Source organism: Sarcophilus harrisii, chromosome X (assembly GCF_902635505.1).
Source record: "Sarcophilus harrisii chromosome X, mSarHar1.11, whole genome shotgun sequence".
Taxonomy (NCBI): Eukaryota; Metazoa; Chordata; class Mammalia; order Dasyuromorphia; family Dasyuridae; genus Sarcophilus; species Sarcophilus harrisii.
This window is the reverse complement of record NC_045432.1, coordinates 38177381-38198122: the sequence shown is the minus strand read 5'-3', so window position 1 is coordinate 38198122 and position 20742 is coordinate 38177381. Positions and strand designations below refer to the sequence as shown.

Here is a 20742-nt window from a genome sequence, read left to right as displayed (position 1 = left end):
GAAATGTAGCTGCAATTTAAGGAGATAACCTGAAGGTGCCCTAACATGTTATCCAAGAAGTGGGAAGGTGGGTAAAATTCATTTGTTTGGATTGAGCTTCAGAGTTCCAAAGCCCCAGTCATTCAAAAGTTGCATGAATTTTAGCTAAAAAGATGAGCAGAGAAGTATTGTCTCTGTTTTGGGTGCACAGGAAAGGGAGCATTTGCATTGTAGGGAGTTCCAAATTAGGGCTTCAGAGTACAGGATAACCAAGGCTAGGTTTGGAATCGAATTTCTATTCCAGTTTGGATATTAGTAGTTTGGTCACATTGTCTATAACAGAAGGGGGATATTTAGTGGACACAATGCCCCAGGTTTCCTTGTCTTTTCAGCTGGGGGACAAATTTTCTGTAGGGAGAAGGAACATGTCAGTCCCAGGTGATATGGACCAGATTGTCCTGGAACTATTTTCCTGGAAATTCTTTTTCATTCTTGGGTTTCACATCTGGCTCTTTGCATATGTAAAAGTGAATGAAGGTAATTGTCAATGGGGCTAAATTACAATGCAATAAGTGAGAAATATTGAGAAAAGAGGAAATCACAACTGGGTCATCTGTAGGTCAATGAAATGTGGCCAGGGTGGAATGGCTGGCCATTAGGTGTTGCTAGACTTTGTTATGGATGAAGGTGGATGTGGAAAGATGTGAATCTTTCTCTGATTTCCCCTTTGCCCTTTGCAGCCAGGGCTTCCTGGCTCCCAACCCTCTGCTCTGGGAAATCATTTACCTGCCTATAAGGGCTATGGTCATGAGGAGGTGGTGCGATGCCTATGATTTTTCCTGAATGCAGGAGAGCAATCCAGGGTGGAAGCCCTTGGATTAGAGAGTGGCTTAGCATCCTGTGGTACAGCATCAAACGTATTCATTTTATACAAAAGGGTATGCTTTGGAGGATGGAGGGGAGCTATGACAGACTGGGGTCAACCTAGGGATTCCTTGTCCCATGTTGGGAAAAGGGGGTGGTACAGGGATCTGGATCTGAGGGTGACTGTAGATATGCTACTATGTCAAGGTTAACATTCACCATGCAGATATCAGAAAGCAGACTGAGGATGAGGAGAAGAGAGCAATTAGAAGACTGAAGAAAATGAAATAAACGAATAATCAGAAATGAAGCAACAGATTGTATATATTGAAAGGAAAAAATGTGATTGATTAGAATAAGATGACTTTGACATCATAAAATTTATAAATTTCTTTTGGAAGAGTTTGGGGAAGGAATGTACATGTTTTCATTTATTTTAAACTGTTATTTCTTTGGTTATGGGATCATAAAGAAACCACCAACTCACACTATGCTGAAGGCCAAAAAGACTGATGTCTTCCTTTCTTTTCTGTTTCCTTTGCTTTGCTTTGCTTTTCCTTTTTCCTTTCTTTCCCTTTCCTTTCTTTTCCTTCCTTCCTTTCCTTTCCTTCCTTCCCTCCTTCCTTTTTTCCTTCCTTCCCTCCTTCCTTTTTTCCTTCCCTTGCTTCCTTCCTTCCTTCCTTCCCTTTCTTCTTTTTTCTCTTGCCTAGGAAGGTTCATTTTGACCATACCTTTCATTCTTAGATTAGATGATGACAAGAGCTAAGTTTGAAATTGAATTTTATTAGAAATTAATGGATATTTAATATCTGGCTCATATTTCAGTTTTTAGGAAGGGGGTTATGAATTGAGAGAAGGTTATACTACTTGTTTGCTATTCAGTTCTGTGACATTGTTTATGGAATATGAATGAAACTGACAGTGTGTCCTTACATCATTTCAGCAATGGCCGAGCTACTGTGCCATAAGAAATAATAAGAAGGATGCTTTTAGAAAAACCTAGAAATACTTATATCAACTGTTGCAAGCTGAAATGAGCAGAATATTCTATGCAGTAACAGTAGAACATTGAATACAGCAACAGCCTCATTATATGGTGATCAGCAGTAAATAATTTAGCTGTTCTAAGCATTACAGTGCTGTGATCCGTTACAATTCTGAAGTGCTTGTGATGAAAAATGCTGTCTACTTACAGGGAAAAAACTCCTGGAGTCTGAATGCTGATCAATGCAATTTTTTTCTTTAACTTTCTTTGTTTTTCTAGTTTTTTTTCCTGTTTTCTTTCATATTATATGGATGCATGTTTTGCATAACTGCACATGTATAACTTATATCAGATTGTTTACCTTCTCAATAAGGTGCTGAGAGAAGGGGTCAAGAGGGAAAATTTGGAGCTCAAATTTTGAAAAGAAATGAAATGTTACAATTGCTTTTATGTATAATTAGAGTAGTTTTGGTTAACTTAGGCTTATTTCTTGAATTCCTCATCCTACTTCCAGCCAAGAATTCCTGGCCTTACAACTCTATGTCATGAAGAAACTTTTCTCTCCATATATGTCCTAAATTTGCAGACACATCGGGCTATGCCTAATATTTTGTATGAACCAAGAGTAGTAGTAGAGTAAAGAAGCTCTTGGAGTTCAGAGTGAGTCCATGTTTTATGGTATGTCATTATACTTCTCCATCATAATGTGTTTTGAAAAATGGAGAGGGGCCTGGAAATGTTAAAATCACCTTATATATTTCCTGAACACTTTTTGGAAAAAGAGTTTGGAAACACTTGGATTTGAGGGTCACTCCTGGTAGTATGATATGGAAATGCAACCAATAATAACTGAATTGTCTAATAGTTTAAGAGAATGATGGAAAAGAATCAACAGGTTGAAATAAAGCAATGTGCAGTTTTTATAAAATTAATACATAATTTTAAAATAAAAAATAGGTAGAATTTATTGCCTTAAACTCAGTCGGCACAAGTATGCTATCTAAGAATTGAGCAGTTAGAATGAATCTTCCTGCTTTGCTAATTTATAGAATTCTGGGTGCTAATTGTTGAATAATTGCAAAAAGCTCATCTAGCATTAAATAATAAAACTATAATGAGTTTTTTAAAAGTTAAAAAATATAATGGTTAAAAAAAGAAAATATGAAGCTCTTGATATTGATGATGCCTCAGCAGCCTGTGCTAAGATATTTAATGCATTACTTTTCCCACATAAGAAAGATTGCTTCTAGGAGTGGGGAGAGGGATTGGAAAATTGAAATTAAGTTATTGATTTCTTAAATCTGTGTTAGAAAAAGAATGGTGAAAATATTACTTGGATTTGACTCCCAGTATTGTGTGGTATGTCACTGCAATTCATAACTTCTGTAACATAAGAAAAGAAATTGAAGACTGAAATAAATTATACAAAAGGATGTTCATCCAAAGAGAAAAATATTTTATAAAATTAATTTTAATTTTAAAGTGATAAAAATGAAGGAAGAGCTGAAATTAATGGTGCTAAAATTAAGCTGTATAAAGATGTTGTCTTCATAAAAAGTGGTGAAAAGGAATATACATGTTTTGTTAGATTATATAGTGATGGGTCACTGGTTGTTCAATAATGTGTAAATCCTTGGGCAAATCCACCAATAGGGTAAGGTAGAAGGAAGGCTTTCTTTCTTTTCTTTTCTTTTTTTTTTTCTTTTTTTTTTTTGCAATTTAATTTCACTAGAATACAAAATTTTGGTCTCAAATTATAAGCTGTCAAAGAATATATTTGGAATGAATGTGTTTTACAAATGTTTAAACATTATGATGTCACCAAAAGCATCATCTGTAGGCAAAATAGCCATGTATCTATTAAAGAACTGCTCACCAAATGTGTGTGCTAGGAAACATGGACATGGCAAGTCATGGAGAAATGGACATAGAGAAATCAGGCTACTTTCAAGAACTCCTTTTCCAACTTCTAGCCTCAGAAGTTCTGCCTCTGAACCATTTGCAGTAGGGAATTTTACATATCTCCTTATATGGCCTACAATTACAGTCTTTTATGATTTATCTGAAGTTTTTGCATGAACCTGTTTGGAAAAAGATCGATGGAAACACTTGAATTTAATTATTTCTCCTCCTCCTGGTACAGGAATGAAACCCATTACTTCTATAACATATAACAGTATGCTTGGAAAGGTGGAGAAAAAAATGGGGAAACTGAAATAAACTAAGACGCTCAACAATAGAGGATATCATTGTATAAAGTAGAGGATAACATTGTATGGTTTTAATATATTATAGGAAAGCACTAATAGTTTCAATTAACTGCAGGAAAATTATAATGACCAAGTTTCTTATTGTGAAAAAGAGTTAAGTGGAGAAATGGAATCAACTTGCTTGGTTATAGAGCAGCTTGAACTATTGCTGTAAAATATGATTTAAATTCTCCAAACAAAGTTTAGACGAGTGGATATTTGGTTGAAGAGCTTTTGTTGGATTTCTGTTTCATTCTTTCATATGATTGTTATTCCCCTTGGGTATGGGATGATGAAGAAAATATTTGGAAATGAAAGTGATATAAAGTCAATGGATATTTAAATATTTTTGACATTGTAATATGATAGAGTTATCAGTGGATACAATGCCTGTGCTTTGGTTGTCTCTAAAGTTTTGGGACATTTGAATATGGAATATTTCTGAAACTGTCAGCCACAGCGTGTGGTATGTGATTTTTTTTTTTGTTACTGCATTTATTTATTTTTTTCTTTGATGCACAGTCTGGTTCTCTCACCAGTAAAAAGTAAGACAAGACATTTTAGAAATGGAAGAATTAAAATCATTTTTGTGAGAAATGTTCAGATATTATGATGCCAAGAAAAAAGGACATTTGTAGACATAATGACATGTTCCTTGTCCTTACTTGTTGGTTAAGTGATAATGTTAGAAAACAGTTTGAGCAGAATGGAGTCATTTCTAGAGAAGGGAGTCTATGTGCATGAATTCTTTCTACCTCCTGCCAGGTGATTTTTGAAAGTACCTTTAATATGTTTCTTTTTGCATTCTTTGATACAATGTTTGGCTCTCTAGGTAGCCATATATTTGGAAATGAAGGCGACATCAAATCCAAAGATAATAGAAGTGTTTGAACATGATGATATAAAGAATAAAAGTGCTCTATGGGAAAAATGCCAAATCTCTATACTCTTGGTCAACTGTGAGTGCTGGGAAATGATTGGGCAATAGTTTGGCTATTTCTTGAGAAGTAAGACTACTTTGATGTACTTCTCTTTCCACTTCCAGACATAGCAGCTTTGGCTCAAAGCCGTTCCCATGGGGAATTCATTATCTTCATTTGGGAGGCTGTGATCATGTAAACTTTGGGGCTGCTCTCAAGCAAAGTGGAGGCATATCAATTGGGGTAGCTCAGTGTACCATAAAACATGATGAACTACATAATTCCTGCAATATAAGAAAAGGCAATTGGAAAAAATGTGTAGTCATGGGAAGATCTAAATGAATTAAAACAGAGGAATGCTCAATATGAAAGGAAAACCAAGTATCCGCTGACTTCAAAAATGTCAAGGAAATGACTTAAAGGTAAAACCAAATGCAATGAAATTATAATAGCTAAAATTCTTGTTTCAGGGTGAGAGTAGATAAAATGATCTCATTTTGGTTTGGTATAGAGCAGTGATGATTTGCTATAGAGTATTTCCTAATGACTCAAGCAGAGTTTATGTGTGGTCAAGTTTTGCTGAAATGACTTTTCTGCTTTTCTGTTTCATTCTTTAATGTAATGGATGGTTTTGTGCATATGAGTTTAGAAAGGATATGTATGGAATTGAGAGTGATATCAAAACAAAGGATATTAGACATGTTTTTGAAATTTTGGCAAAATAAAGTGTTATAATCAGTGTGTTAAAATGTGCCTGTTTTGGTTGTGTATAGAGCTCCAGGGGGTGTGGAACATTGCCTAATTATTCATTGGGAGCGCAACTATTGGAATATAGGAATTGCCTAATTAGTGATACAGAAGACAGTTAGAAATGGGGACCACTAAACCATATATAAGGACTCCAAGAATGCTAAATGTTGACCTAGTTTTAAAACGTAATAGTATCTGGGTTTTTTTTTTTTTTGTATTTTCATTTATTTTGTCAAATGTTTCCCAATTATATTTCAATTTGGCTTGGGCTGCCCTAAATGTTGTGGGCCACAGACAACATATAGATTACATGTCTGACACCTCTGGCCTAAACTATCAATCATAGCTTTTCTGTAAATGATTTTTGAAGTGCTTTTTATGTACTTTTCCCTTCTCTGATTCCTGATCCCTTCACTAGCCAGAGAGCTAGATCTTATGAGATATATTTAGTAGTGAAAATGATAGCAAAGCAGCAGAAATTAGGAGCATGATCACATTATCGTATAAAGAAGCATGGTCATTGTTACAGAAAATGACAGATACTCAGCTTTAAACTGTTAGTCACCTTTGGGTACTAGAGCCTGGGTGGGTCAGAGTTTGATTATGCTTGCTTTGTTTAGTTATAGAGGGCCAAGATTTGAATCGAATGTAGCCAAAATTTGGAAACTCATATGTATAAGTGAATTAAATTTACGTGCTCCTGCAGCTTTTCTTGTTTCTGTCTTTGATATATGTTGTAGCTATCTTTGGATAGGATGAAAATAAAGGTAAACATCAAAACAAAAGATATTAGAAAAGGATTTTTTTTTGGTTATGATGTCAGTTAGCAGGGCCACAGTAGGGAGAATGACACGGCATCTGTCTTATGCTCTTGACCTAACGTGACTGCTTGAAACCAATCAGGTCAGAAGTTGTCTGATTCGAGATCTGAAGCTTCCCTGTCAATTTCCCTTCCCATCTTCAGTCACGGCCGCCCTGCTTTGGTCTATTTCCAATGGGGAAATTTATTCTTTTTTCATTAAAAATGGGGTCACATGGTATCTGGAGAGTGTCTAGTTTTAGTCCCGGGGAGTAATGTGAAGAAGCAGCAGAGAGGCATATTGATTAGGGAGTATTTCAACATACTGTTTTTTGGGAATAAAGCTCATGATTCATATAATGTATAAAAACAGAATCTGGAAGAACAAAGGGAGGCATGAGAATACTGATATGAACTGATAAAGAGAGATGGTCCTTAAGAAAGGATAACAATATATATACTATGACTTGAAAACTACCAAGATAAAGCACCAAAAAGAGAAAATGCACACATTGTAATCATGATGACCAGTCATCTTGGTCCTGGAAGAGAGTTAAGAGAAAATATCTGTTATGTTTCGAGTATAGGAGTACTAAAACTTTTGGTGTGGAATATCCCCTAAACAATCTGAAGAAGCTCACGGATGGATCACTTTTGCTGAAGTACCTTTTCTGCTTTTGTTTCATTCGGTGATGTAAGGACTACTTATTTAGAAGACATGGAGGGACATATTTGGAAGGAAAAGACTGGAAATACTTTTGATATTCTCTTATAAGCAGGGTCAGTGCTATGGAAAATGGCAAGTCGCTGATCCTATGTAGCTGGCCAAGTGAGGATGCTAGAAATCTGATGGATGAGCATTGGGCTAGATCTAGGGATGGAGTGAATTTCTAGGGTGAGGAATCTACAGGGGCAGAATGCACTTCCGAGGCAAGAAGGCTGCTATAACATGGTAGAACAAGTCTAGAGACTCAGGATTGGAAATCAAAGAAGAATGAAGTTATGGCTAGCATTTACTTAAAATGGAGGTTCAGACAGGAACAGACCCATCAGAGAAAAGGCCTCCAAGAGACTATATTTTTAGGGGGGGAAGTAAGTGGCAAAGCGAACCTTCAGGGTTAGAAAGCTACTGGGGCATGGTAAAGAAATTTTGCAGAGTCGGGAGTGGAACCTAAGAGAGGAGAGGTTCTAAGAGGAATGGACCAATCAGAAGAAGTGTGAGGTCAGGTGAGGAGCGAAGTTCCAGGGTGATGAGGCTGCTGGACAGAGCAAAATCCCAGGGTGAGAAGGCTGCTGTGTGACATGATAGAAGAAGTCTGCAGAGTCAGGAGTGAGGTGCAGAGAGAATGAAGACATGGCTGATCTTGACCTCCTTTCCTTAAAATGAAGTTTCTTGTAGGAACTGACCAATCAGAGGAAGGGTCCATAGGGCAGAGGGTAGGTCCGGTGGGAGGCCAGTGCAGACTAAACTTCCAGAGTGAAGAAGCTCCGCTAGCATGATGGAGAACATCTAGAGAGTCAGGAGTGGATCTCGGGGAGGAATGAAGACATGGCTAGTCTGGGCATTTTCCTTAAAATGGTGGTTCTGGCAGAAAGCAACCAATCAGAGGAAGAGCCCAGCAGTGGGATCTACTTCTAGTACAAAGTCAGGCAGACTGATCTCCCAGGATGACGAGGCTGCTGTGGCATGATGGAGAAAGTCTTGAGAGACAGGAGTGGAGCCCAAGGAGAAATGAAGACATGGCTGATCTGGGCACTTTCCTTAAAATGGTGGTTCTGGCGGGAAGCGACCAATCGGAGGAAGAGCCCAGCAGTGGGATCGTTCTCCGTCAGGCAGACTGAACTTTCAGGGTGAGGAGGTTGTTCTGGCATGATGGAGAAAGTCTTGAGAGTCAGGAGTGGAGCTCAGGGAGGAAAGAAGACATGGCTGATCTGGGCATTTTCCTTAGAACAGAAATTCCTGCAGGAAGCAACCAATCAGAGGAAGGGCCCAGCAGCGGGATCTACTTCCAAAGTGAAGCGCTCTGGAGTGGAGTGAACTTCTAGGGTGATAAGGTTGCTATGGCATGATAGAGAAAATCTGGAAAGTTAGGAGGGCAACCTGGAAAGGAAAATACCAAAAACTGAAAGGACATGCACTGCAATTATGATGACTAAGGATATTGATCCTGGAAGAGATTTGAGAAAATGCCTGTTCTTTTGGTCATAGAGTAGCAGAACTTGGGAGTCTGAATCCCCCTCCCCCCCCACTGTCAGACCCGGTTTATGTGTGGTTGCCTATTTCTTTAATACAAGGGCTGATTCTCTCCTTACGGGGTAGGGATGGGTATCTTTGGAAATGAAGGTTACGTCAAATGAAAGATAATATAAACATCCTTGACATTCTGGTTAAAGAAGCAGAATTAGCATAAGGAAAAATGACAAGTTCTTAGTCATATACTGTTCACAAAATAAGTGTACTGCAAACCACCTGGGTCAGAGTTTAGATAGTTCTAGAGAGTAGAAGCTTCCTTGATGAGATCCCCTTCCCAGCTTCAGTCCGGATAGCACTGCCTTATGGCCATTTCCATGGGGAATAAATGATTTCCATGTGGGTACTCATGGGACATGGACTCTGGAGTGAGTCCAGTTTTATTCCAAGGGTCTGGTGTCCAGAAGCAAGGGAGAGGCACGTCGACTAGGGAATGACTCAACATACTGTGGTAGGTGAATGAAGCCCATGATTCCTGCAATATAAGAAAGGATGCTTGGAAGGATGGAGAGAGGCATGAAAGTCTGATATAAATAGATGCAGAGGGGATAATCAGCAAAAGAAGAAAGCATTGTATACCATGGCTCTAAAAATATCAAGGAAACATCCCCCCAAAGTGGAATGCATGCATTGCAGTTGTGATGATCCCAAGCATCTTGGTCCTGGAGGATGATTCAGAAAACGCACCCACTTCTCTTGGATATCGTATCAAGAACCGGGACTTTGGATAGGGGATACTGCCTAAATTGCTAGCTAAAAGTTTACGTGGGGGAGATTTTTTTGAAGGGCCATTTCGGTATTTACTGTTTCATTCTGTGATATACAGAAACAAGGTTAGCAGTAGAAAATATAAGTCCCCGGTCCTGGGCTCTTGGACACACGTGGGTGCTAGAAATTGGCTGGCTCTCGGAGTTTGGCTAGTTCTAAAGAGTTAAAGGCTTCCTTGTAAATTCCTTCCCAGCCCAATACAAGGCAGCCCTGCCTCACGGCCAGCGACAACGGGGATTTCATGATGTCCATGATGTGACTTAGGGGGACGTGAATTCTGGAAGATGGCTAGTCTGGGCCTAGGAACCTGGTATCCAGAAGAAGGGGGGAGACATATCAAATGGAGAATGGCTTAACGTAGTGTAATTAATATGAAGTTCTTGATTCCTGCGATATCAGGAAGAATGCTTGGAAGGATGTTGGGAAACATGGAAAGTCTGATATGAACTGATGCGGAGGGATAGTCACCAAGAGAGAATAGTGCAGATGGAAAGCCCGTGGTCTTAGCCTGGTGGCTGGGTAGTATAGAAGTTAGAGATAGTCAGGGTTTGGAGGCTGGATGGATATGCTTACAGAAGGGGTAACATAATTGATTTACTCACCTTTCAAACATCAATCTCAAGATCAGCTCCCGGGTTGATTTCATTATCTCTACCTGAGTAGGCAGGCAAGAAATCTGGAGAGTCATCCATCCTGGTCCAATGGCCTGTTGTCACAGGGCAGGGATGGTGGCAGGGGACATGGCAAGTCCCTGGTCCTGGCTCATCACTGAGGCAGGGGCTGGAGGCTGACTGGTTCAGAGTCCCCATACTGGTTAGAAAGTGGTGAGATGTGGTTGATTTACTTACCCTCTAAACATCATTGAGAAGCAGTGCAGTGTAGTGGAAAGAAAGATAAGTATTTCAAAGACCTAAATTCACATTCTGACTCTGAGACTTGGGTACCTCTGTAATCATGAGCAAATCATGTTGCCCCATGAGCCTCAGTTTCCTCCTCTGTCAAGTGAGGGGACTAAACTATACTACCTCTGAGGTTTCTTCCTTTTCTAGATCTATAATCCTATAATTATATTGACCAAATTATTGGCTTTCTGTCTATTCTCTGGACACATTTCCTGATAAGTCCATTTTGAAACATGCTTGGACTTCTCTCTACTCTTCGGGTCCATTCTCTGGCCCATCCACATAGGTCCCTGACTGACTGACTGACTCTCTGTCTCTCTCTTCTCTGTCTGTCTCTTTCTCTGCCCTTCCTTCTCCTTCCTCTCTATGTCCCTACCTCCCTCTTCCCCTTCCTCTCTTTTATCCTTTTCCTCTCTTTTCATTATCTGAATGCAGCCTAGGGGAAAGTCCCAAATCTTCCATCTGCTCTTTGGATCCATTTAATGATGCGAGTCTTTGGCATAGGTTGCTGGCCTTTAGCCTACTTACTCCCTGGACACATCCATTGACTTATCCGCTTTGGAATAAATGCTTGGCCCCATGTCTATTCCCTAGATTCATTCCTTGACACTTTCAGACAGGGAGACAGCCAAAGGCCCCATCCGGACCATTTTGAAATTGGGATAAGATGAGGAAAACTTGCTTTAGTGGACTCCCTCTGGCAAACTTTTGGGACAATATACCTGACTTGGCCACTTTGGGATATAAGCCTGAATCTCTAGCTATTTTCTGCACTCGTTCTCTGCCCTATTCAGTTTCTGACTCTCTCTCTACTCTGAACTGGATGCCGGACCTTTTCATTTTTAAACTGTTCCCTAGATATTTGTCTGTTCCTGAGACCCATCTTCCTGGCCCTCTTTATACTCGCTGGAAAGATCCCCTAACCGGGGTCCTCAAACTTTTTAAATAAGGGGCCAGTTCACTGTCCCTCAGACTGTTGGAGGGCCGGACTATAGTAAAAACACAAACTTTGTTTTGTGGGCTTTTAAATAAAGAAACTTCCATAGCCCTGGGTGAGGGGGATAATCGTCCTCAGCTGCCGCATCTGGCCCGCGGGCCGTAGTTTGAGGACCCCTGCCTCCCATTTGGGATAGATTCCCAGACCTTTCAACCTCTGTTTCATCACTGGACACATTTGCTTCCGGATCTATTTTAATACAAATGCCCAGAGGTCTCGCTACTCTTTGGACCCATTTCCTGGCCTATCAATTCCTGGGGTTTCTCTCTATTTTTTGAGCATAATCTCCAACCATTTCAATTGTGAATAGATACTCAAGACCTCAGTCACTACCTAAACGCATTTCCTTACCCGTCCTCCTGGGGACAGATTATTGACTCTCTTTTGACTATCAGGACACACGTTATTATTCCCTGTTCCCTTTAGGACAGATCATCGTACCTTCCATCTTAGACATTCTCGCTTTCCTACCCATTTTGATATGGATCTCTAGTCTTCTGCCTACTGCCTCCATGTTCCAACTTGTCCTCCTATGGACAGATCGCTGACTCTGTACTCAGTCTCTGGTCCCACCCTACATGCATATTCTACCATTTGTAGCCATTTTAATTCAAGCTAAGTAAATCAAACTATACACCTTAATTGTTGCCTAGTTGGTGAACATTTTTCTTTTCTACGTCATTACTAACAAGTACTCAATTAGCTTAAAGCTAATATGTGAGAATCAGTAATTGATCCATTCTTTGGGCATATTCAACAGTCTCTTAAAAACTTCTGACTATTGTTTACATGCAATATATCATTATCAAAATAATATAATTCAAATCTATAAATATAGGAAAATTAATAACAGGGAAAATTAAAACAATACTATGCCAATATAGAGTAGACAGAAAAAAAACCCAAATAACCTAAAACTATTCAATCTTATACGTGGAATGCAAGCACTTAAACACATGAATTCATCTTATATAAGTTTCCTCAAAGTTCATGTATTATTCATCCTAACAAATCATGACATTTATAACCATTCTGGATAAATAAAGAGGGCTAACACTTTCTTCGGTTAGTGCCATTTTTTTTAGTGCCAACGTTTTCTTGTACCCATTGCATAACTATTCCAATTTTACATTTCCATTCAATTTCAGATATCACCAGTTCTTGTGATCTGCATTGTTTTTAAGAGGTACTTGGGGTAGCTAGATGGCACTATAATCGATAGAGCACCAGCCCTGAAGTTAGGAGGACCTGAATTCAAATCCAGCCTCAGACACTTAACACTTACTAGCTTTGTGACCCTGGGCAAGTCACTTAACCCCAATTGCCTTGCTAAAAAAAAAAAAGAAGAAGAAGAAGTTAAAAGAGATTCTCAGTGTTTTCTGTTAATACTGGTGTCCTCAAGGATGACAGCATATAATGCATGCTACTCTTTCCAACAAGTTATTATCCAACAAGGAATTTAGGATCAAATGAGCTCTTCATCGACTGCAATATAATTATTATTCTCACATTTGAAAGTAGAGTTCAAATGGCCCTCGTTGCCCTGTGTGAGAGCAAATCTTCACCCAACTCAAAACTCAGTTCTCTAATTGCTATATTCAAAGAGCCACCAATGATTTTCTATTCAAATATTTACAAAATCAGAATCACAGAATCTCAGAGAAGGAAGAGACCTCAAAGACCATCTATCCCAGCTGATACCTGAGCAGTAATGCTCTTTATAACATAGCTAACAAGAGTTCATTCAGACCTTGACGGCTTTCAGTGAGGGTGACCCACTATCTTCCAAGTCAACTCATCCCCCCTGTTGACAGCTCAAATTGTTCGGAAATTTTACCTTCAGCCAAGACTAAATTTGCTTTTTGGGCTAGTTTTTACCCATTTTATTCCTGGTTCTGCCTTGCAGGGCCAAACAGAACAAGTCTAAATATCTTCCATGTAATGGCCCTTCAAATACAGCTAGAATATTCTCCTAATTTCTCTCTCCTCCAGACTAAATATCCCAAATTCCAATAACCAATGCTCATATCGTTTGAATTTGAGGTCCTTCACTATCCTGCTAGTCCTTATCTGCTCATTCTCTGACTAGTCGATATTCTCCCTAAATCATGGCACCCAAAAATGAACACAATCCCCTAACTGTGGTTTGATTATGGCAGAGGTCAGTGGAATTTTAACCTTGTTTTGAATACTGTGACTCATTCTTTTTTCTTACTTTTTTTTCCCTTCACTCTAGACCAGTGAAACTTGATGGAGATTTTTTTTTCATTGAAACTGTCCCCAATTTCTTACTCCCTCATATATACAGTTAAAAGTTTAATTATAATTTCTAACTTGCCAAGTCCTATTGTACTTTGCAAACTATTAGAGAAATAAACAATACTCCCCCAAACCAAATGACCCCTTATTATATCGGTGTAAACATGTTTTTAAAATAGTACATTGATACACCTATGCGTTTGGACATACATATATAAACACAGATTTAACACCATACCATAAAAGCTGCCATGATAAGAATTTTCCAGAGGGAGAATAGTAAGTCCATTCAACAAAGTTCTCAGTACCTGGTGTTCCAATAAGTTGATTCCAGCCGCTTTTTCCAAGTTGACATCAGTATTCCAGAATCTGTAAAATTAAACATGAAAATCACTGGGAGTCTCTTCAGTTCTCCAGGAAAGATGTCTCTTTGGAGACATTTTCCTTCTCTGTTTAGTACATTTTATATATAATTTCCTGTTTCTAGCACACACTTATTTTTCCATCTGAACATGACCAGGCCCTGGAATTTTCTATCAAGTACAAAATGTCCTATACCATATTTCACTGGTTTAATGACTTCTCTCTTCCATTTCCCCCTATATTCTTTCCAACGTCCTTTTGACTCACAAATTCGAGATGAGGTCATTCTGACCCAAGTGTGGGCCCTTCACATTGACTGCATTTGCCTTTCCTTCTGTGACCAAGGAGCCCCACGTTTTTAATTGGTATTTCACGGGGCAAAATTCATAGCTTTATACCTCCAATGATCTCTAGGGTTTGTTTCCCTCCATTTTTCAACTGCAACCAGGTCCAAAATAGAAATTCTTAACCTAGGGTCCATGAGTAAATTTTTAAATATATATTTTAATAATATTAATAATTCATGGCATTTAAATAATACTGTTTCAATATAATTATTGCCATTTGCAATCTGATGTATGTTAATTTATACATTTATAAACATGAGTCTAAGAAGGGGTCCATAGATTTCACCAGACTCACTAGGTGGTCCAAGATACAGAAAAAGGCTAAGATCCTCAACTTTAAAAGCTCTCTTAAAATTGTATCACCATTTCTGACTGTATTGTTTTTCTTTTTTCTTATCAATTCCCTTGATATCTATTTTGCTGCTTTTGCTGATCAATTCTATAACTGGCATTTAAGTAAATCCTTTCACTGATCTCCATTTAAACTTATATTCCCTAATTATCCTTCCTGCTATCTTATCACAGGTTGGAAACACTGGGCTCTTAGATTTCAAATAGCCTATTTACCAAAGACACTGTCCTATTTTTAATTTACTAATCTATGTGTCTATTTTTTGGGGGGGGGGTATATTGTATATACATTTGAGGTTGTAGGTTTGACTTTATTGAATGGTGTCTCCTGTGAATTTTTTGGATATCCCAGATGTTATTATTCCTTCCTTGTTTCTAATCTTTTTCAGCTCATTATGATTAATTCAAAACCCTTTAGATTAGATTTTCAGCATGCCTGGCAAATACATTTTTTTTTTTGGCCAAGGCATTTGGGGTTAAGTGACTTGCCCAGGGTCACTCAGCTAGGAAGTGTTAAGTGTCTGAGGTCAAATTTGAACTCAGGTCCTCCTGACTTCAGGGCTGATGCTCTATCCACTACACCATCTAGCTGCCCCCAAAGATTTACTGTACTCTTTTTTTTTTCTGGCAAATACATTTTTATTAGCCTTTATTAGACAGATCTCTGATCTGTCAGTCCTACATTGTAAGTTGTGATCCAGAAATCCAAATCCTACTCTGATACAATTTTATTAGCCAGCTCTTCGCTTGCTGAATTATTATTATTATTTTTTGCTTCTGTAGCCCTTTTCTTCAATGAGTAAGGTAATATGTACACCCTTGATATACAGATTCATACCCCAGACTTCAAAATACTTTAATTAATTTTTTGTGTCCATATGAAACATCAGAAATAGGTCGTTCATTAATTTTTATTTTTCTTGAGAAGTTCTCTTATGTTTTAGACACATGGCCAGGAAGACAACAGAGCCCTCTTGTTGTTATTGAGTCACATGACAAAAAGCTGCCTCAATACCCCTGATCAAGGTGTCACCTACTATTCCTATTCTTCTTTTCTTTCCCTACCCCCTGCCAGGGACTTCTCTAGGATCACTCAGTTCCTGTGGTTCTACTATTCCATTCTTGGAAGTCAAGCAGCTTCCTCTTTCTTAGAGCATTCAACTCTCTCTTCTAGTTAATCGCTAGAACACTCTCTGCCTGAAATTGTTACTTTTACTTCTACATATTTTAAATTTACATATTTGTATATGTGAAATGTAGCAAAACTATATTGGAAAATATAGTTTAAGAGGTAGAAACAAGAAAAGTCAACGCATTGTAAACTATACAGAATCCCTACACATATATTGCAAATATTTTCTTTGTGAAGGCACTCAAAAAGTACCAAACATGGAAAGTTTGGACATGGAAAGTAGCAAATAGCATACCAAGAAAATTGATAACATTCTAACAAATAAGAAAACAATAGTTTTGGTGTGGAAGTCATTCCTGAATGAGTCATCTCTATACACTCAGATCAACAACTTATTAAATTTCAGAGCAAAAAAAAAAAGCAAACTAGGAAAAAAAATGAATAAAAATAAGAAGAGATGGTAAATAATTGAAATAATTCCCACTTGGCCTACTGAAATAAGCCTATCAACAATTTATTGACATGTAAAGATGGTAAATGGATAAAATAACAGATATTAACATAGATTATTATCATTTCCTAAGGAAGTTTGAGAGCCGTCTATTAATTGCCACAAGAAGACCAAAAAAGTCTAGATCAGGGGTCCTCAAACTACAGCCGCGAGCCAGATGCAGCAGCTGAGGACATTTATTCCCCTCCCCCAGGACTATGAAGTTTCTTTATTTAAAGGCCCACAAAACAAAGTTTTTGTTTTTACTATAGTCTGGCCCTCCAACAGTCTGAGGGACAGTGAGCTGGCCCCCTATTTAAAAAGTTTGAGGACCCCTGGCCTAGATCATGTCTCAGTCAAGATACATTTGTTTTCCTTGCAAAGCAGATATACAGCAGTCATGGGAAACAACAATTTAGAATACAAATACATCTGGAAGATGTATCTCATTCTCTAAGTTTTGCTTTTTTCAACATTGTTAGCAATTTATACAAATATTCCTTTTTCTCTGAGTTTTTCATGTGTGTAAGTTTTTATTTAAAATTTTTATTTAGCAGCATGGGCATGGGAAAAACATTAAAGGAATTATTCTGGTTAATTCTGGGAGTTTGTTACCTAGAGATAGGAAGATCTAATTGCCAAAATTTTGGAGAAAATTAATGACACAGCTGCATTGCAGCAAGAGAATTAGATGTTAACAAAAGCCAAGATGGCTGCCTTAATTTCTTTCATAATCTTCAATATTTCCTTTATAAAACACATACATTAGGTATATCAGCTTAAACAAAAGGAAGACACAGGGAATGTTGTTGTTCAATCATATCCAACTCTGTGACCTCATTTTGAGGGTTTTCTTAGCAAAAATATTGGAATGATTTTCTATTTCCTTCTCCAGCTCATTTTATAGAGGAGCAACTGAGGCAAACAGGGTGAAGTATTAGTCTAAGATCATACACTAGTAAGTATTTGAGGCTAGATTTGAACTAATGAAATCACGTGAGCCTTCCTGATTTCAAGGCCAGCACTGTATGCACTGCACCACTATCAGCGAAGAAAATAACCTGCTGTTCAAAACATCAAATCTAGTCCACCAATTAAATAATATTTTAGAGGACTTTATTTTTTTAGTTTGTGGATTCTTAACTTCGTATTCATGAACAGATTTCAGAGGACCTATGAACTTATATTGGGAAAAATCTTATTTGTTTATAACCTCTAGCTAAATTTAGCATTTTCTTCAATAACTCTAGGAAATAAAACATTACTCTGCTTTACCAGAGTCCTCAAAATGACACAGAAAAGGTTAAGAATTCCTGCTTTTGATGAAATATTCATTTGAGGGGGGAAAAAAAGCTATCCTATAGCAACTTGGGAAATAGTCCAACAGAGAGACAAAGATAGGTAAGTTCAGAGCTCCTCATCAGACCTTGGGAATTAAATATTTAGGACAGCCTTGTGTCTCTAAATGGTTCCCTTTTTACAAAATAGAGGAATGTGTATAGTGAAGGCAGATCTTCAAAGCTTTTATAGGTGCTTATTTTTATGGAAGGAAAAGAGAAAAATAAAAGGCCTCCTTTTTTAAATCCACATCTTAGTAGAATGACTAATTAGACTGACCAACTTTCCAGTTAAATGTCACTCTCCAAATGGAGGAATAATGTGTGTAGCTTAGTTCAGTTGAGACAAATATAGGTATAGGTATGTACCCAGCATTTTGGTCCCTTCTATGTAGTTATATCTGATTAATTTTTCATTCTGAGAATGAGCACCATCATCTGCTAATTCAACAGCATTATATTTATTTTATATGTGATTTATTTGGTGAAGGGTTTCAAGGGAATTTAGCCAGCTAAGTATTTTATTTTATTTATTTATATTTGTTATCTTGACTTAGCTCACCTAGGATCCATTAATACTTCTCCAATTATTTAGGTCTTCCTAAGTGTATCTAGATAGACTCCCAGCTATTTTTCACATTCTATAATTATTTTGAATGGAATTTTTCTTTCTAGCTTTTCCTCCTGGGTTTTGTTTATAATATGTAGGAATTCTGATTAATAAGGATTTATTTTCTATCTTAAAAATTTGCTGAATTTATTGAGATATTAATTCATAATATTTGAATATTGAGAAGCTGGTCTAAACCTAATATCTAACAAAGTGCTTTATAGTTTTTGTCAAAAAGAAAATCCTTGCATCAGTAATCTGTGTTCTTAGCTTTATGAAACAATAAATACTGTTATTAATTGCTGGTTTCTTGCTTAGCTAGTCTATTCCATTGATCTCCTCTTCTGTTTTTTTAAAAAATATTTTTGATGATCATTATTTTGTAATAGAATTGGTGCTATGACACCGCTATGCCTTTTTTCCATTATTTTATACTTTTCCCATTATTTGTACTTTTGTACTTTTGGCATTATTTTATTTGCAGTTCTATGTTTTGTTGTTCTAAATGAAATGTATCATTTTTTTAGTTCTACAAAGTAATGTGATATATCATTAAATGTGTACATGAATTTAAGGAGTATCATCATTATATAGGCATGGCCCCACAATGAGTAGTGAATATTTCTTTAATTCTTTATTTCTGTAATTTATGTTTTCTAGTTATATTTATAGAAATCATTCATATGTTTTAGTAAGATACCTGTTAGTTAATATATTGTATAGTTATTACAAATGTAATATTCCTTATTTTCATTTCTACTTGGTTTTTATTAGTACCATGTAGAAATATATTGATGATTTTTGTGATTATTTTTTATCCTATTATCTTACTGAAGCTATTCGTCTTCTCAATTAGTTTCTTCACTGCTTCTCTAGAGTTTTCTAAGTACAGTATCATATGACCTGCAAATTGGGATATTCTAGCCTTTGACACTTAATAGGTGTGTGATCCTAGGAAAGTCACTTGACCTCTGTTTGTCTCAGCCTCCTCAACTGTAAAATAGTGTTCATAATAGCACTTACCTTGCAGTGTTCTTATGTGTATCAAATGATATATTTTTAAAAAGCTTAGCCCATACCTGGCAGATAATAGGTACTTTAGTAAATACTCATTCCCTCTATTTTTTTCATAAGCTATTTATTTTCAAATAAATTTTATGGTTATCTTCTGGTTCGTACATTATCAGAATCATCCCATGTATTCCTCCCCTCAGAGAGCCAATTTATACAACAAATAGTATTTTTGAGAAGAAAAATCTCCCAAGGATAACTGATCAATACATTGAAAAAGTCTGAAAACATATGCAGTATATAATACAGATGAACTTCCCACCTCCAAGGGATAGACTGAAGGTGTCCTCTCCTACTTCATAATTCAAGTTGTTTCTTTGTTAATTTATTCAATCTATTCCTGAAATGGTTCAAAATTTTCTTTCTTACTGTATATTTCTTTTTCTTTTAATTTGTGAGTGAAAGCTTTATACTGTAGATCATCCTGAGCTACATTTTAAATACGATTGCTCTTTAGAATACATGGTTTTATTTCTTCCTGTTTTCTAGTGGATGCAGAATAGTTCTGTTTTATTCCTGTGAAGACCGCATATTTTTAAATCAGCAGGAGTCAGGAATTCAGGTTAGGGGAAAATCGTCAGTCTTTATTCTCAGTGAAGAAGGATCGGAGGTGGGAGAGAATCAGCAATAGCAATGTGTGCAGCTGAGTCAAGAAGCTAGCTAGATATGCCCAGAAAAAGAACTCTGGGAGATGACTAAAAACCATTACATTGAATTCCCAATCCCTATATTTATGCACACCTGCATCTTTGATTTCCTTCACAAGCTAATTGTACAATAATTCAGAGTCTGATTCTTTTTGTACAGCAAAATAATGTTTTGGTCATGTATACTTATTGCGTATCTAAGTTATATTTTAATATATTTAACATCTACTGGTCATCCTGCCATCTAGGGGAGGGGGTGGGGGGGTAAGAGGTGAAAAATTGGAACAAGAGGTTTGGCAATTGTTAATCCTGTAAAGTTACCCATGTATATATCCTGTAAATAAAAGACTATTAAATTAAAAAAATAAAAAAATAAAATAAATAAATAAATAAATAAATATTATCCTCTAAAAAAAAAAAAAAAAAAGCTAGCTAGACCAGCAGCCACAGGACCAGCAGCTAGGAGTATGGAACCCAGGCCCAATCTCTCCCAGCTTCTCTTCCTGTCTCTCTCTGCCTCCACCCACCAAAATCATCATTTCCTATACAACACATCAGGACTTGCACGGAGAGTGGGCAGGGACCATTCTTTATCCAATCATGTATATCAATAGAGTATAGCCCAATTACTATTTAGCCTCAAGTACTTGGGACCTCAGTGCATCAACTCA

The 20742-nt window shown here is 37.2% G+C and overlaps 1 protein-coding gene across 2 annotated transcripts in view; it reads right to left on the bottom strand.

Annotated features, from left to right (window-relative positions):
* Positions 1–1462: 1462 nt before the first annotated feature.
* CCDC160 (coiled-coil domain containing 160) overlaps positions 1463–20742 on the bottom strand; it is a 71495-nt gene continuing 52215 nt past the window's right edge. The window contains exons 4-6 of one of the 2 annotated variants that reach the window (XR_004230614.1): positions 14032–14092; positions 10168–10375; positions 1463–8647 (exon numbers count right to left, since the gene is read on the bottom strand). The gene's annotated coding sequence lies outside the window, so the exon portion shown is untranslated. Of the gene's footprint in view, positions 9273–10167; positions 10376–14031; positions 14093–20742 lie in introns of both variants that reach the window. The other variant, XR_004230613.1, reaches the window with a different exon arrangement.